Source organism: Zophobas morio, unplaced genomic scaffold (assembly GCF_036711695.1).
Source record: "Zophobas morio isolate AGI-343-1 ecotype UQ-CSIRO unplaced genomic scaffold, CSIRO_AGI_Zmor_V1 ptg000024l, whole genome shotgun sequence".
NCBI classification, from domain to species: Eukaryota; Metazoa; Arthropoda; class Insecta; order Coleoptera; family Tenebrionidae; genus Zophobas; species Zophobas morio.
The window spans coordinates 21,764,020-21,781,898 of NW_026972129.1; the positions used below are offsets into that span (position 1 = coordinate 21,764,020).

The 17,879-nt window shown below is 35.4% G+C and overlaps 1 long non-coding RNA gene across 1 annotated transcript; it reads left to right on the forward strand.

The window, feature by feature from the left end:
- The first annotated feature begins 470 nt into the window (after nucleotides 1–470).
- On the forward strand, nucleotides 471–1,667 carry LOC135135344 (uncharacterized). Its single transcript, XR_010281506.1, has 3 exons — nucleotides 471–864; nucleotides 911–1,011; nucleotides 1,061–1,667. It is a non-coding gene; the product is annotated as an uncharacterized LOC135135344 (long non-coding RNA).
- Nucleotides 1,668–17,879: the final 16,212 nt, after the last annotated feature.

Consider the following 17,879-nt stretch of genomic DNA (forward strand, 5'->3'; position numbering starts at 1 on the left):
CTCGTTCAATATTCGTTTTAGACTGCTCAAAGCACCCCGAACCTATTCGTTATTCAACTGTAGATGTATCACTTCAATTTGAGTCGGACTATGAGTTTCCTCAAGATACAAAAGCCTACGTAATTATCATACACGATGCTATCGTAGAGTACACACCAATGCTAAAAACCACAAGAGATCTTATTTAACATTGAACGTGTGGAATCGTTCACAACCGAAAAAGGATTTCCTATTGATAACCTCTAGAGCAAACTGCATCATCATTCACAATAAAATTTTAAAGTATCGAGCTGCTAAGCGGTTTAATTCGTCCATTATCACTCTAGAACACCGTTTTTAGCGTTCTTCATTAATGCTTATCGAAAAAACGGAAACATGTGGTTTTATACTGGAAACAGATTTCTTGTTGATTTCCTCGATAGACAACGCATGCGAACAAATTTAGTAGTAGTAGTTGTTGTTGTCATGATGTCTGTCTGGTGTGTTGTTTACTCTTCGCAGTTTTGTTGTGAGGAAGCGAAAAGATTCTCCGTAAATCGATTAGAGAATCAAGTTCATCATTCGCTTCATGATTTTCTACAACGCTAGCCACATGAAGACTCTACTCTACTCAAAAATTATCTTTATCAAGGAATCGTGAAAGTGTATGAAGATCTTTCGATATTGTGCAATAAATATTTAAATAGACAGTTCTCATTTCGTTCGTTCTGTGTGGAGCTTAAAGAATTGAAACGAGTCTTGGATAGTGTAAAAGAATATATTCCAACAAAATGCTATATTACCTGGTCATTTCGTACAAAATGTGAAAAGCATATGTAGAAGAAAAAATCTTAGCCGGTCTCCGAGTTAACGAAGAGACGAATTGTAAGTTTACATTTTTTATAAAATCAATCTAAACCGATCATTTTAGTTTGAACATTTTTTATTATCTTCGCCCGGAAATGTGAGGTTTCATAACGGACATACATTTGTAAGCGAATCGCAAGACCCTTTTATTTTAAAGGAAAAAAGGTAATTATTAATACAAACTAAAATCTTTACAAATACTTATTCATTCTAGTTTTAACCCTCCGAAAATACATTTAATGGTGAAATGGTCCTTCGCTTATCACCAATTGAGATGTGATGCTATTTGGCAACAGTACGCTAAAGATGGTGAACGATTTCGAAGACGGATACGACAAGTAGAATCCATCTATTTAGAACCTAAATTACAAGTTTCGCAACGAAAGAAAATACATGAAGATCGATTTACGACTCTACAAGAAGAAGAAGACTCCAAAAGTATGGAAGTTGATTATGAATACTATTAAAAATTATATTAATTCTGCTTATTAGTTTTTTTGTTTCTGTTATAGTTTTCGTTTTCGCTTTCATTTTATATTATTTTTTATTTTTTAAAATGAATTATGTAAAATGTGTTCATTAGTTAATTAGACATTAGTTTTGTACTCTATGGTTTATTTTTGCTTTTATATTTTATGTTAATTAGATTTAAGATTTGTTTATAATGGATAGTTTAATTTTTTTCAAATGTATTGTAAGTTTATAAATATATCATTGTTTAAAATTTTTTGTTTTTGTTACTACTATTTTTCGATTATCATTTTGAATGAAAAGTGAGGTTAGATTTAGAGGGGCTTCATCCAGGAGCGTGCACCTCATCTTAAGACGTAAGGGAATTTTATTTTAAATTACCCGCCAATTTTTAAACACATGGCCCGATCAGAGGCCTGCGCCCTATCTTGAGACGTAGGGGCCCTCATCTTAAGGCGTAGGGGGCCCCCATCTTAAGACACTGGTGTTTGGAGTACAGAACTCCGACCCCCCGACGTAGGGAAATTTTATTTTATGTTACTACTATTTAACGATAATAATTTTAAATAAAAAGTGAGGTTAGATTTAAAGGTCTACATCTTAAGACAGTAGGGTTAAGAGCCCAGAGAGTTTTTGAGTTTAAATTACCCGCCAAATTTAAAAACGTTAGAAGCCGGCGCCCCCAATTTAAGTCGTATAAGATCGAGGTCAGGCCCCCAGACACCAAAGTTATACGCAAGGGGCCCAGCCCCAGTATTAAGGCTTAGGGGGATTTTATTTTTAATTACCAGTGTCCGGGGGCCCCCGAACAAGCAAGTTAGACAACCAACAATACGACAGGCCAGCGTTATCATCAGTTCGAGATTATTCCTATAATAATTTCGTACGAAAAGTGAGGTTAGATTTTAAGAGATTAGGGTTAGGAGCCCCAATTTTCAAACGTCAGGAGCCCGCGCCCCCAAATTTAAAACGTCAGGAGCCCGCGTCCCCAGATTTAACTCGCATAAGACCGCAGTCAGAACCCCACACACCAAAGCAAGGGGGCCCGAGCCAGGGATTTTCATTTCAGGAGGCGCCGCCGCCGCCGCCGCCGCCGCCCGAACATTAGACAACCAACAATACGACAGGCCAGGCCAGCGTTATCATCAGTTCGAGATTATTCCTACTGTTCAGCGTCGGGCGTGATGGACGTGTGATACAAGCGACTCTACAGCACGGCGGGACCGATGGGTTCGAATCCATCGTGAGGCAACTGTGCTTTTTTTCACACACAAAAATTCCCGCGCGAAAAGAGACATCTACCGGAACATTCACCAAAGACGCAAACCATAGCAAAGACGCAAACCATAGCAAAGACGCAAACCATAGCAGCGCCGCAGCAAAGACACAAACCGATCGCAGCGCCACCACACGGGAACGACCACTGCGCATCGCTTCTGCGCACCGCGTCACGCATATTTTGACCCTACTGGCCTAAAAATGCATAAAAAAACTCTGGAATATAGATCTCGACGTGCTGATTTGAAAAATATTATTGTGTTTGTGTATACATTTTCGAAATATTAGGTTTGAATGCTATATTTTTTTTAATTCTAAAATTTCCTATATTCAGATGGAAAAGTGGTGGGATTTTTCGACGAAATGAAGCCGAAAATAAGTTCTATGGATCGCAATCTATACGAAAATATCTTTAGCTAATTTTAGAAGGTGGTCGGAAAATGAGATGATGTCATCAAATTTTTCACGGGAATAGTCAGACAAATTATCGTTAGCGCTTCATTATCTACATAGCATCTACAGTTTCACAACTGTTAAATGAGTAGTTTCAGAGCAATAAAAGTAACAGTACAACACAGAGAACAGATAGACAAAAAGGGAGAACTACTTTTTCATATTCTAAGATTTCCGAAACGTCTAAAAAACATGAAATTACAAAACATACATACTGCCGTACACTACATAATTCTGTCGAAATAACTTTCGACCAATTTTTTCTCTTGTATACGTTTTGCCCAACGGATGTTGAATGAGCTCTTTTTGATGATTCTTGTCTTCAGTTTAAACGATCTCTTAATCATTAGCTAGATTTTCAAGTTACCAACATTTTATTACCTTAGATACCTGTAAAATGACAAGTTTTTTCTGACCACCACGTGACAATTGCACAGTATCAGATGCTTCCTTAAATCCCTTATCCCGGAACCCACGACATGACAATGAATTTTGAATGGTAATGATGTCTTCAACAAAGGGTATGTCCCATAACCCTTCGAGGAAATGTCTATATTTTGGTCCTTTACGATGTTAGTATTATCACTGAAATCACCTAGCAACGACAGTATCAGCTGTTTAATACAGTTGTAGCTTTTTTTGTGGCAGGGCATAAATTTACTTTAAAGCAACCGTATAGTTGTAACTTTTGTTGCTATTATTAATTGTACCCAAATTAATGACATGAATGTCGGAAAGTAGACGATTTATCGTGCCAAAGTTTTTTCACATCTTGTGCAATTATCGTCACTCATAGCTTTATCGTGATCTTTCTAAATGTAGAGGCACCTTAAAAGGGAGAAGTAGGTTTTTTTGGTAGATTACCAAAGCGGACATTATGAAATCCGTTGCTTTATAAAAGTTTACCTTCTGGCACAATTATCAGTCAATCAGTCGTGGTTTGACTGACAACATTCCGAATCACGATCTAATAAATTCTTCCTGATCAATAAATTTGAGTTTTGCTTTCGGTGGTATCTTTCACCTTCACAATATCTTAAAAGTTTTATACGTGAGTCCTTTAGGCGAGGTGATTGGATGTTAGTGTCTTTGAGGACGTAATTTTGACACGCTTTTTCAGCACGCTATTCCAGCGCGACATTGATCCCTCTTCTGTCCCATTTCAGTCTTTCCACCTCACATCACCTCAGCAAAAACCGCAAAAACAATAGCCGTTTTTCCGCATCTCCCATCCTCAAATCCCGCGTCAATGAGGAGCAAATAAGCGCGTAAACAGCCATCCTTCCTGGTAGGCCCCGCGAACAAATCGATAAATCTGTTGATCTATATAAGTGTTATGAACGAAGAAGCTAGTGTTGGTAAACGAGCGCGTGACTGAGAATCCAGCGACATTTGGTAACGCAAACCGCAGCATCGTCAATAAATCTCTCCTCAGCATCGCCAAATTGAAAGAGCGAGCACTCGCGCCAACTTTTATAGACGCTGGAGGCGCCGTCGTCCCTGATCAATGCAAAGGGAATCATTGTATTATAACGGTTTTATAGTGTTGTGTGCAAATCCAAAGTGGTTCAAATAATGGGGAGAGTGATGTATCGTCGCAGGTCCATGAATATGGATCAGAAGACGTCTCGAACCGGCGTTCTTGTACTGCACCGCTCCAATTTACTTCGAAGCCTTGCAGCGAATAATTTAGGTTCGTGCGAGCAAGGCCGCAATCTTGACGGCTACACATTACATGGTTCCATCTCGGATGGAATGTGTGAATTATAGCCGCAGAGAAAGAATAAGTAAAGTGAGGAGTTGAGTTATGAAAACGAAAAGGCGAACACGAAATTGCGACTTCGGATTAGAATTAGAGGAGGTTAAGGTGTCGGTAGCGGGAAATTATGCGGAGGAGCTACTCTATAATCATGGCGATTTTTCAAAATAAACGTGCGAAAAAGTGATAATTGAGTGATAATTTTAACAACGGTAATAACAGTAATCAGATATCTTGACACTCATTCAGCCGGTCTTTATATGGGCATGAAAGGATTGCCATTATCTGCTGCAATTCTGGTAATAATTTCCATTCGTTTTAGATAACGACTAGGCGTGTTTTTTAACGAGATAAGCGAAAAATATAACAAGCAAGAATAACATTACCACCATTATTATAGTGCGAAAGTTTGTACATCGCATGTTGTACATGAATCAGCAACAGATTTATGATGACACTAGAAGCGGCTCATGTTTCCTAAAAACATGACTCAATTACAGGGATACGTGTGAAGAATATAAATATATTTATAATCAGGTGTTTAAATATTATTTGTTTCAAGTTTTATTCAAAAAGGTTGTAGATGATCCCCGAAAAGGTTAATAATTAAACACTTCGCCATGAGATGTCACTAATGATAATAATTATTGCACATCTCCTTTCATTTGCAGCTAAAAGTTCGTATCAAAAATTAAAAAAAAAAGTAAATCTAAATGTAAATTTATGTAAATTCTGTATCTAAGTTATGATTAGCACAAGACCGACTACTGAACAGATCTTCTGCATAACATATTCCACATCGTCTGATGATATCCATTATAATTTTACTAAATGGGGCAACTCTAAAAATGGTGTGCGAAAAATAAATAGATATTTAATATTGTTCTCGTTAGTAGGTATATGTGATTCTAACTGCAACTTGTTTTTGTTTTTTTTTATAATGTGAATAAAATTCAACGCTCTTCCGTTGGTAGGTAATTATACTTTTTATAAATATATTTGGATACTCTTTAGTGGCAGAAATTCTTTTCTCTTCTTTTTATCTACGCAACTTATTAGAATATTAACTCATAAACTATTTGTTAAAGAAAAATTTATGAAGTAATTGTCGAAAGTTACTATCACAGGCAAAAGTATTGTAGGTATCCAGCAGCTAGAGGATCAGACCGCTGCACCTCCTCACTGTGGGTTTTCACAAGCCCTAAACACTTAGAATAAACACAAAGACAAAAAATTCCTGGTTTGATTACAGAACAATTTTGTATTCGAAACGAGAACTTTTTAATATTAATACATATTTTAAATCAATCAGGAGAGTGATTTTTTTAACAATAATGAATCTTTATTTGAAAAATTTATTATGGGTAAGCTTTACATGGGAAGTTTATTAACAGATCAACCTGATCCCGACGAAGCTCTTAGGTGCTCAAAAGATTCTCCAAGTGTAGATTCTAGAAATTCTAGAGATTTTGGGCATACTAAATACTTTAGAATTACAAACAATTTGGGTTTCCTGAAATTTCTAAAAGTCTTAAATATTTTGGAGATCACAAAACATTCTATGATACTACAACTTTTTAGAGCTTTTGAAGGTTTGGTTGCTCTGGAAAATAAAGATTTTTCACATTTTTTGAACATTTTGGATGTTTCAAAATCTGATTTTCTACAACTGCAAGGATTTCGGATTTTTATTGGGAATTCTAGCGTTTCTATTCTGGAAGTCTATAATTTTAAAATACTCTAGAATTTTACATGTTCACGAAATTCCAGAGATTATAGAGGTTTTTGAAATGTAAACAAATCTACAATTTTGAAGAGTCAGAGTTTTAAACATCTTAGATATTCTAGGCACTTCAAAGATTTTAGAAATTTTAGTGACTATAGAGCTTCTATAAATTACAGGCACTTTAATGTATTGAAAATTTTGAAGATTCTGGAAATATTTAAGTATAGAATTTTCGGAAATTCTGAAAAATGTATTGATTTTGCAAATGGCAGAAAATTAAAATCCTCTAAATATTTAAATATTCAAGAGATTTCATTCATTTTAAGTATTCTAGAAACTTTATTACTTCAAGAATTTACAGGGTATGATCTAGAGATTTCAAGAGTTTCGAGGTCTAAAAATTCTAAAATTCTGGAAAGGACAGAACAAGAGCTTCTGTACATTCTTGGAATTTTATTTTTTTTAAATTTTGGAAATTCTGGCTACTCTGGAGACTTTTGATTTTTCAGATATTTCAAACACCTTGGATATTTCGAATTTTTCAAAATTTCTGCATATTGACATGTTTCAGAAATTCTACAGTTTCGAAGAGTCTTTAGAAATTTCATAAATTCAGCCAAATTTGTGGTGTTAAAAGTTAGAAGGATTTTGTTAATTTGGATTCAAAGATCTTGGAAATATTTATGCCCAGAATTCTCAAGAATTTTTGAAAAAGTCAATGATTTTGGAAATGGCAGAAAATTAAAATCTTCTAAATATTTAAATATTCAAGGGATTCTACAATTTCAGACGTCCAAAAAATTTTTGATTTTTGCTTTTTTAAGTATCCTAAAAACTTTATTACTTCAAGAATTTATAGGGTTCTATCTATGATCTAGAAATTTCAAGAAGTTCGAGGTCTAAAAATTCTAAAATTCTGGACATTTTGGAAAATCTAAACATTTTAAAGATTTTAGAGAGGACAGAACAAGAGCTTCTGTACATTCTTGGACTTTCAATTTTTTGAAATTTTCAGAAAAATAGTAGGGGAGTAATAGATTTTCTGTTTCTGTCTGTCTGTATGCCGTCTACTGTCTGTCCTCTGCCGTTTGCTGTGTGGTGTCTATGTATATATAATTATTATAATCTTCAAAATTGTAGCTCCGATTGTTGTAAAATTTTAAACTTACCCTAGGAATATCGTGTAGATGGTAAAACGGTAACTAAAATTTGTCTGATCATTGTCACCAACAATTTGATGACGTCACGTCAACATTTTGATTAGTAAATACTGTTTAAATTTTATAAAATAACATACTGTACTTGTGGTTTATGAATCTGCATTGATTTTTAGTCATAATTACTTTGCACACGTGTTTGTATAGTACTTGGCACATGTTTTTAGATTGAGCAACTTGAGCTCTCCGTGCTTAGCGTTCCAGTCCCATCCTCGTTAAAATTTTTACTTCCCGAGCGTAAGCCAAGGAAGTATTGTAATCGAGTCTGTCGGCCGACTCTCTACTTTTACGTTTTCTCGACCTCCCGTTTCCGTTTGTCTGTCTGTCCGTCTGTCCGGATTTTTATTAGACAGTTAATCTCCTGGGCCGATTATTATCAAATTTTGTATATATTAGGAATATCATGTAGATGATAAAACGCTAATCAAAATTTCTCTAATCATCCCCACCACTAATTGTTAAATTGTACATAGCAAATGGGTTTTAAATTGTATAAAATAACATAGTCCTAAAGATGTAGTTCATGACCCCGAATAGAGTTTTTACCCGAAGCGTCCAGATTTTTGGAAAAAAAATCAAAATTATAAAACAACATTTTGCAATTTAATTTTGAATCTGCTAAACCGAATGCTCTGAAATCTTGCGTATGTTTTAATGTTATAAAGAGCATAATAAATTTTTAGTCAAAATGTATTTGCTTATCCTCTCCAAAAAATTCATGACGTCAGCTCAAAAGTTTGCCGAATAAATCCTATCTAAAATGTACAAAATATGATAAGTCTGTACTTGTAATTTTTCATTCCATTAATATTTTTTGGATTTGCTTATACAGAGTGACTCAAAAAAATCATTGTATTTCAGGAGCGAGGGAAGTTCTGTCGAAACAACTTTCGACCAATTTTTTTCTATGATATTGAATTTGTTTGAATATTTGACTTCAGGGCCGAGGAAAGCGTATATATTACTACTTAAATGTGTTAACATTAGATATGAAGAATTTACGGCCAAAGCAATTAAAACCGTCCATAATTCATCGGCTCCACGTCTGCACAAAGTATCACCAAAAATTGTAGCTTCTAATTCTAGATTCATAATTTTTTTTCAAGCTTTTTGTTTTGTCTGAAACGTATCAAGTCATTAATATAGATTAAAAAGAATACTGACCTCAAAATTGAACCTTTTATTCCTCTTACCATAAGAGAATTTATTATTAATTGTTTGAAATTAATCCTGTAAGCAAAACTAAAAAGATTGATGTAGGGTTATCTAGGTAGAACTTTCCTCCCCATTGAAGTACCATCCAGCAAATCCAGCTTCCAATAAAACTGAGCTAATCGGCTACTGTTCTGCGTTCCTGATATACTAGTAGAAATATTGTTATACAGTTTGGATTTTTTTTGAATCTCGATTTCCGCTGTGAATAATGAAGGCGCAGAATGTTATTTTATAAAATTTAAATAGCATTTGCCATGTAAAATTTTGAGGTGATATCATCAAATTCTTGGTGTGGAGAATGAGACTTTTACCATCTACACGATATTCCTAAAATACATATTGTAGCGTAAATACGTTGGTACTACGACGCTCCACTATTTCCATTTCGAGGGAGCTGCCGGTACGAGGTCAGGCCCAGAAGGGACAACAGCTAACCAGCCCTCCGATTACTTCGAATGACGCACTTTTTTCTACGACGAGCGGATCACACACAGAGCCGCAATTCAGCTCCCACACGAAACGAGGATTAAGAGGGCTTACGACTTGCACTCACAGCCGATTCCGTCGGTGTCGCAATTCCTACAACTTTGAAAATGGACCATCTATACCTTTAAAATTAATTTTGATTGGAAAAAAAAGATTTTTGGTTGAAAACACTTTGAAAATTGTTTCTGGTGGCCATACGATGATTAATGAGTGATTAAATGAGGTGTGTCTTCGTCGGATGGTAAAAAACCGTCATCACTGTTATACGACTATGGATTTGCCTTTCTGTTTCTCATTCCGATTGTTCTTTTTTGAAAAAGTTTGGGCCTACAAATGACTGCATTTTCAATGACGATTTTAATGTAGCAAATACCTTCGCCGACACTATAAGATTTGTGACAAGCGTACTGGCAAGCGGTCTGTTCTAAAAGCGGCGTCCCACAAGGATCGGTATTAGGTCCTCTTTTCTTTACTACTTATATAGCCGATTTGGTTAGTAATACACTCGTACAATCAACCTGTGTGAATTTTGCGGATATACTACACAATGTGGAGTTCTTCATTTTAGAAAAAAAAAAAAAACCCAGAAGAGCTTACATTGTCAACAAGTAGACAGTGCAAACCATAGAATCTCACTGGGACATGGGGGTTTTGTTAATATTCGACTTATCATGGTCAGCAAACAATATCACACCCTTTATTCAATGAATTGTGCAATTTCTGTAATTCTTAAATAAATATAGGTACTGCCACGGCAATAGTTTCTGAATGAGGAATTGGACGAATAGTAAAAGGCAAACTGGTACAAGAATTTTGTTCTTATTCATCTGAACTTTTAACTTCAACACCAAAGTAAAAAAAAGCCAAAAACATTTGAAAATATTGTGTTGACCAGGGTAATTCGTGTTTCTCACCGGAGCAGCGTCAAAGTAGGTAGTTCCAGACGAAATAGCTCTTAGCAAAATAACTTCCGACAAAGCAGCTTCGTGATAAAATTGCTTGCGCTCAAATAACTTCCACAAAACAGTTTTATGACGCAGCTTTGACCAAAGCTAAAAGCTCTGCTACAACTGGAATCAAATTAAATGCTAAGCTAAAACATGATCTTTGTAAGTTTCCGTGGACTGACACTTACAAGAATAAAACGGTAATATTTTTCTGTGTTATATTTCATGGAACGTTAACACTTTTACGCACAAATAATGGTAGTGCGTTTGAGATGAAGGAGGTAGGTTAGGAAGGAGTACTGATTACTTTTGTTATACATAAAACTTATAAAATGACATTTATTGTTTAAGAATTTGCAATTTTCTCAACACCCAGTGCTTTTTCTTTGTAAGCCAGTAGATACTTATTCCGATGAATAAACTTCGGTTCTATTATATCTCGTTCGTGGTAATTTACTTAAAAAATGTCTTAAATCTGTCATAAAATGTTAGCTTCATTAAATACCCGTCTCACTAAAGAAACCATAAAAGTGAATGTAGCATCTCCTTCACAACAAAATGTCCGGTTATATACTGAGCTCGAGATGAGGTTGATTACTCCTTACTTTATGTGTGTAGGGCGATTTGTACATTGCGAAACATCTCGACACAACGAGAAAAGAAATAAAAAATATGTGGTCTTTTGATGAGCTGATGTAACAGTCTCCTCGAGCCATTTCAGAGCATTACAATCTCCTTTTTGCACATGATTTACGGCGGAATTTTTTACCAATTAGGTGGATAATTTTTGGTCATTAGCTAAATATTTCAGCTCGAGCAAGAGACGCAATTGAATGCTGGTTTTTTAGTTTTTGTGCCCTTAATAACGTACGAACAATCCTGTTTTACCTTGTAATAACGCTCAGGTGTTGAGTAAAATCATGTTCGAGTCAGTGAGGTTTAGTTTTTTGTAATAATTCAGTTGCATTAAAGTTACTTCACAACAAAAACGAGAGATTACTGTAATTATACAGAATGCTTGGATGTAACGAAAAAGAACATAGAAGTTATACTGGAATATAGTGTTGAAAATACTTTAGTTGTTTTTTGATTGAAAACTATTGTAACTCGAGTTAGCTTATGTTGTATTCTGTTTATATTGTTACGAAATAAACCCATACGCGACTCATCGTCGGTGACGGCGGCCGGGCGGCGTTCGTTAAAGAAAAGCCGGGGAAGCGGAAATCGCGATGGGTATTCCAGAAAGACTTCGACTGCGGAACTTCTAGAAGGGAAGTACGGGTTTAAATATAAGCCAACTTCGGGAACGAGATTATTATATATTATATATATATTATATAATACATTGTTGAGTTTACCCACGCCGATTTTAAACACCCATACAACGTAACAATAAGTATATTTTATAAATTGTCCTATAATGGAACAATGAAGTTATTATTATAAACTGATGTGAAAATTACAATGTAACCATTGACCTGCAAATCTCAATGTGCTCATTGCATTTGATCATTGGACCAATCCAAGTCTATTCATGTTCCTACTCTAAAATAATACATTTCCAGGGAACCGACAAGGCCAGACCTGCCTGTAATGGAACTTGCGCAAGCTGACATATATTTCAGCGTCTCACGCTTTAATAAATCACTTATGAGGCCAACAGTATTGAAAACCACTTGAAAAAGCTGATTCTCGAAATCCACGCTATGTCGAGACCGGTGAAAACGCTGATAAACAAATTTTCAACAGCTTTTTCGATTCCTCTCGAGTGCCCCTTATCCGGATCGATCGGAAACACAAGAAGGTTATAACATGATGGCGTGCACACAATTAATCAACAAAGGATGCGCTGGGGCCCTCCAAGTTGTTAGCCGACCACGAAATAATGTACTGAGTTGCGGAACTATTCTCCCAGAATCACTTTATAGTTCTTCGCCGCATGGTTCGGTGGTTAGAGCCAGTGTTATTGTTGGCTATAATGACCTCGAGCTGGAGAGAGAGCGCAAAGGGCCGAATTGAGCTCATATAATATGGAGGGAGGGTCAGTTCGCCTGCAACCCCATGCATTATATATGCCGGAGTGCGCCACCTGAGCCCGGAAAAATCTCGATGATCGACGGTGTCGCGGTGGTCAACAGGTCGTCTGTCACCGGAATACTCGGGGGTGCGACCGGAAAAGTCCGGGTTTGATTTTTGCTTCTTGAACGATGGGTAAGAAGTGCTGGAAGAATGTGTAATTTCGTGTTTTGGGGCGGGTTCGAGGCACGTCAGATATGGAAGTGTGTGTTTCCGGTTTCCGTCTGGGTGTCGTCTGTTTGTCCGTCACTGATGATTATCGAACTTTAACTGTGCCCGTTTTATGATAATTATGAAATTGTTAAAGCGCTAACCAGGGTGTGCTTAATAATTCGACTTAATGTTTACGTGTATGGGTTGCCTTAGAACGAATTAAATTTGGATCATTAAATTTTACGTTTTATCACCTCCGGCGAATTTTGGTAAAACACCAGTTTCAATTAAGGATTACGGAAAATTAATTATTTTTTTATCTCTTCTGGAAACTTCAAAAAATTAATTATTATTAAGATCGGGGTTCAGTGGAGAAAATTCATTTATAGGATTAGAAGATTAGAAAATCTCAACCGCTTCGTAAACATTGCGTCTACAATTCTAAGTGAGCCTGAAAAAAATGTAATTTTAAATTGTGGAAAATGGTTACTTTTAATCAGTTTTATTGTAATTCCAAAAATGACAACAAAATTACGAGCACATTGAAAAGGTATTTTCAAGTCGTAATTTTGACAATTATTTGAAATGAAACATTTTATATCTTTCGAAGTTAATATGAATTTTTCAAGTTAATAAGTGAGTACGAAGTAAAATATCACAGATGTTATCGCAAGGATAATTGTGGTAAATATACAGGGTGAGTCACTAAGCGCTCCTTCCTCGATATCTCTCAAAAAATTGGTCGAAAGTTGAACTTTCCTCTCTCCTGAAGTACAATGAAACATATCCAGCATTTTCGAGTTGAGTTTTTTCACCTGTTTAAGCAAATCTAAAAATTTTAATGCAATGATAAATGACAAGTAAAAAGCGTTCATATTTTGCACATTTTGTGTAGAATTTATTCAGCAAAATTTTGAGATGGCGTCATCAATTTTTTGGGGGGGATAAACAGATAGATATTGATTAACAATTTACCATGCTTACAATAACTTTAAAACGTCTGCAAAATTTCGGAGTATTCAGTTTTGCAATTCTTAATTTATTTAATAAAATCAATTGACTGATGAATTAATTTTTTTGAGTAATCCTGTATAAGCAAAATTTAAAAAGGAGGTTCTTAATTTGACAAAAGAAAAATTGGTCGAAGGCTATAGGTATAGTCCGACAAATCCAGCTCTTAAAAAAAATTATAAAATTTGATTTTACGATTTTCGATTTGTGATACTCGCTGTAAAGTAAAAACCAGAGGCATAAATAACACTCCTTGTCCTTCAGCACTAGGTAATATCAATCTGAAGCTCAAGTGATTATTTATGTTTATACATCGAAATAATGTCACGTAGAAATTAGTTTCATTTGAAGACTAAAATTATTAGTTTAAACCACAATCGAACAAAATATTACGAATATTATAATCCTTATTTTATAATTATAATATAAAGACGTGCGTATTCTTCACACGGTTCCCCTGCAGGTCGTCTACTAACCGCTATAGTCACTGCTCCACGGAGACTCTCGTCCCGTTTTGGAAATGTGACGTTATTATACCTTGCAGTTGTTTTTGCGAAAATTTGAACGTTTCGCGAAAAAACTGAAAGCGGATTCGTATGCTACCAATATAAGAGTATATTTTTGCATAACATTCAAATCATTTTAAAATATGGTTTATTGAAATGACGTTATCAAATTGTTGGTGGGGATGATTAGCAAAATTTTGGTTAGCATTTAGGCATCTACATGATATTTCGAATATTCATATAAAATTTAACAACCATCGGTCCAGCAGTTTCGGAGATTACGTGTCTAATAAAAATGGATGCAGACAGACAGACAAACAAACAAACAAACAAACAAACAAATAGACAGACAGACAGACTACTTTTTTCGTACTGTAGGGGTCATGAAACGTCGAGAAAATATAAAAGTGGCTATTCGTCCGATGTACTCGATTACTATACTTCCTTAGCTTACGCTCGGGAAGTTAAAAGTCCCAGAGAAAAGTTGTACAGTTCTTTCAGTACTATACTCTAGAATTAGTTTTAATTATGAAGAGTTTCTGTTTTTAAGATATTATTCACAACTTAGTTTTATTTAATGAAACACCCTATATATTTTCACATAATTTTGACTGATCTCTTTTTACGCTTTACAACCACCGTTTATTTTTGAAATTGAAATTTTTTTTAGCAATATGGTTTACAAAAAAAATTGGCATAGGTGTATTTTTAAAATCTGTATTACAATATTTTGTGGAAAGATAAACAAAGGTACGTTCTATGTAGTGGTATAAATAATATTGAATCTTCAGAGTGTTTATAAACAAATCAAAAACTTTACAATTTTCAGATATCGATATTGCAGTTTTTTCAAATGCAACATCCTGTATTTTTTTACTGAGCTTTATTCTATTTTTTGGTCTCTTTTTGTAAAGTATTTTCTATTTTTAAAGTTGATAGGTATGTGATTCTTTACTGTTTTAAGAGACACATCGACATATAGGAAGCATGAAAAACTGAAATTCGATATTTGAAATCTCTAAAGTTTTAGAATTTTTTATAAACACTGTGTATATTAAACTTCATTTAATTGGTACCACGACAAAGCATATATTTTTATTTATTCCTCTACAAAATTGTGTAAGACAGATTTTAAAAACAACCCCATTGCGTTTTTTTTGTGAACCCTTCCATTTCCAAAAAAATTGAAAAAAAATGAAATAACGTGGCAACGTCGCGTGGGAATTACAAAAATAAAATATAGTTGCAATACCGAGGAAGAGGCGAATGAGATTACATGGGGTATTCATAAAAAAATAAGTTGAGTGCCTCAAAAACAAAACACTCTGTATAGCTCGAAATAATTTTAAATTTAATTTTTTATAAAAACTATAATCTATAACTTTTTATCTAACTGTAATAGTAGGGGAACGAGGGGCTTGTTGTAACAGTTTTTAGGAAAACGAACATAATTTGGTATCTATTAGCTGTTTGACCATTATAAAAGTATCTATCGGTAGTCTAACTATTCCCCTATTGGACTGAACAGGCAAAAGGTCAAAATTGTTCATCTTCACTTCACACCAGGCATTTTCTTAAAAAAAGTGCATTGTTACAACTTGCCCCGTGGTTGGGGCTAGTTGTAACAGCCATGAGACAGGTAGTACCAGTAAAAATAAAGCTGATGTTGATACATATTTAGACTTTATTTTTCAAAAATCAACACAACACTTCATTATATACAATTTTTTTTCAGTAAAACTGAAAGAAACTTTTAGAAAAAGAGTCAACATTAAAAATTTGAGTGTTGTCTTCCTTTTTCTTAATATATCTGGAAAGCGATATATGGCATAGGTCAAAATTTTGGCTCGCTTTTCGTATGCTAGGTACGAGATTTGTAGAAGTAAATTTGGGATAAGTTGTAACATGTTACAACTTGCCCCAAAGCTATTGTTACAACATGCCCCGTAGCACAATTTTCTACATTTAATTACATTTCGACAAAATTATGTGGCTTAGCGTCAAAATGTGTAAGGAATATCAAAGCTGAGTACTTTTTGAGCTACATGCAAAACTAAAAGTTTTAAATTAATTAATAACTGATACGAAAAACCAAATTTTACTAAAGCAATATTTTACATTACATGGCCAAAACGAAACACGTGCACACATCCATTCACTGCGCTGGCTCAAGGAACAGTGGTTGTGATGACATGATGTCTTATGGTGCAAGAATTAAATTCAGTAAAATATCTGACGTTAAAGAGTTTAAATTGTGGGTAAAAATTTAGTGTTACAACTTACCCCTGTTACAACAAGCCCCTAGTGTTGCAATATGTCAGAATTAGATACGCTCTGGCCCAGTACCGGTGCGACACTTGTGTGGTTGAAAGTCTGGACCCTTTTGTCTTTGTCGGTGTTTCACGGCAAATTGACGTCCAGATGTCGAGACCTTTTTTTTACTAAGTTAGTTTTCACATATTGTACATATCTAAGTCAGTTAATAAATACCTTCGCTAGTGTTAACATCGTTGGCCTTTTATTTTTCGCACTTTAAATACGCACATAAATTAACAGGTTATGGGCCCAGATTACGTATCGAGTATTGTGCAATTAGTATTTTGAAAAAGTGCAATTAGTGGAATATCAGCGATTAGTTCCTATTCGAAGTTGTGATTTGTAGTTGGTCAGTGTTCAAGTTCGGTTTCGCGGCCAATAGTAGCAGACACATCGAAAATGGATAAGTTCGCGATAGCTAAGTTTAACGGCAACGATTTTGCAGTATGGAAGTTTCAAATGCGCGCTTATCTGCGGTATCACGAATTGTTAGACGTTGTCGAAGGTATGAAAGCTCGCCCTGATTCGGGAGGTACGTCCAAGGAACAAGAAGAATGGGACAGAAAAGACGAGAAAGCCCAATTTGCGTTATCGTGCGCTCTAGAGACGAATGTTGTGCGTCATATAATGAATATGAAGACTGCAGCTGAAATGTGGACGCGACTGGTGACTATTTACGAACAAAAGAACAAGACGTCGATTCATATTTTACACCAAAAATTTTATAATTATCAAATGCGACCAGGCGCAACAATTACTGAACATGTTGCTGCTATCGAAGAGCTGGTGAGACAGCTGGAAGATCTGAATCAGAAACCCACCGATGAACAAATAATCACCAAAGTACTGTACACATTACCACAACAGTATCAGCATATAGCAGCGGTTTTTGATATGCTTCCAGAAAAAGAGCAAACCATGGTCAACCTTCTTCCTCGGTTATTAAAGCTGGAAACAATGAGAAATGGAATGGTCGAGATTAAAAACGACGAAGAAGACAACTCAGCCCTTTACACAAGCAACGGCAATCGGGGACAACGCCAACATCATCAAAGAAATAGAGGTGGTCGTTATCAAAATCAGCAGCGACAGCAATTTACAAAACAACGATTTAGTGGGAAGTGTTATAATTGCGGTAAGACGGGACATAGAAAGATCGACTGCTACAAACCCCAAAACACTCAAAACAATGGCCAAGCGAATACAGCATCAAACAGCGGCGCATCGAGTGCGATGATGTACACAGCCGAAACGATGGCTGTCGGTAACGCGGGCGAATTATGGGTCGCGGATTCTGGTGCGAGTAAACACATGACTTTTCGGCGCGACATTATTACAAATTATAGGGAGTTTAGTGCAAGTGAGAGAAAACCGATCACAGTGGGCAACAATGAAACTATTTACGCGGAAGGTGAAGGA